We start from the raw sequence: 1,550 nt of genomic DNA, 5'->3' as shown, positions 1-1,550 counted from the left end.
CTCTCTCTCTCTCTCTCTCTCTCTCTCTCTATCTATCTATTTAAATGCATAACGTGTATTCACGTGTAACTAAACTGCAAATATGCTTGTATAGTATTAAGCAGTAGATGGCAGTATTGAGCTAGAAGTGTGAGAGGTCCTGAGAAGATTTGGGCGTAGACCTCTGATCCTCGTCAGCAGTCTACACTGAGAGAATACACTCTTCATGTGCCTTTTTACCTGAGGCCCTTGCATGTAGAGCTCATTAACTTATATACTTTAGGAACCAGCCCTAGAATGATTTAATACTTCCACAGAAAAGATTTAGATTGTTTGATCATGTAGCATCGATATTGCTCCAAATTACTATTGGTTGATTAAGCCTCTACCAGCAGTTTGGTAAACTATTTTAAGCATGTGGCAGTTTTGTTACTTGCATATTTACAATACAATCACCCAGCTATAATACATGATTCAATTGATTAACTGATTGGACTCATCGTGGCTGCTTCTTCATCGGTTAAAACCAATATGACTGCACGAGAGCTGAATAAAAACTTCACAGAGATTCTGTTGCATTGTCTGCTTGTAACATGTCACTGAAGCCAAAAAGACATCACTATCCATTTTGTTAAGGAAGTTCCTCAGAAAAAAGAAGGAAAAGTTGTTTCCCCTCATGTCTCTAGCTGTAATTAAATTAGACTAACAGGCAGCACATGGTCGGTCACCTAATAAGATGCCTCAAAATGTGACCACTCGGTGCTGCCCCGCTCAAATTCACTGTGCAACATCAGTCAGCCACAGAGACCAAGATGTTTCCCCTTTACCTTCAATCGCGGTGAGTGACGTACAATGTTAGACACCAGATTCTGGAGGGCTCAAGTAATAGATTACCCTTCTTAGTTTTTGTTATAATCCCATATGTTGGTGCGGATGTTCTACAGTGGTCAGTTAGACTATGGTGGTTACTTTTATTATTTGCGTAGCTCTTGTGGCAGATCCAAAATTATTTGATTAGTTGATGTCATGTCTACAGCTGGTCTGTGAACAACTATAGCAAACTGTCAAAGTTATTAGATCGTAGAAGAATGTGGGTCATTGCAAGAGAGTACAAGTATGCAAAGCAAACAATTGAATGAGAGCATAAACATGTATAATAAACAAAAAAGAAAAGCATTACAATAAAACATTGTGGGCTTGCACAAACATGAGCAGTTGATGTAACTTAACTAAGCTGTTGTAGTACAGTAGGAAGGACATAACATGAAAACACGATAGTTAATATATATATATTTACTTTTTCTATCATTTTAATCCCTTGTTTTTGCCACTGTGATAGAACAAATGTGTGTATGTGCCTGTATAGAACTGTATGTGTGGCCAGTTAATATTTGTCCTGGTCTCAGTCTTCATGTAGGCCCAACTGGTGTAAACTGCTATTATAGCACAGATATTGCTGCATTGTTGGGACAGTGCCCCTAGAGGGCACAATAATCTTTCTTTCCCCAGGTGCCTCTTTTTTACATAGATAGATAGATAGATAGATAGATAGATAGATAGATAGATAGATA

Source organism: Anarrhichthys ocellatus, unplaced genomic scaffold, assembly GCF_004355925.1.
Source record: "Anarrhichthys ocellatus isolate YVR2014 unplaced genomic scaffold, GSC_Weel_1.0 scaffold10, whole genome shotgun sequence".
In the NCBI taxonomy this organism is placed as follows: domain Eukaryota; kingdom Metazoa; phylum Chordata; class Actinopteri; order Perciformes; family Anarhichadidae; genus Anarrhichthys; species Anarrhichthys ocellatus.
Note: the sequence above shows the minus strand (reverse complement) of the source record.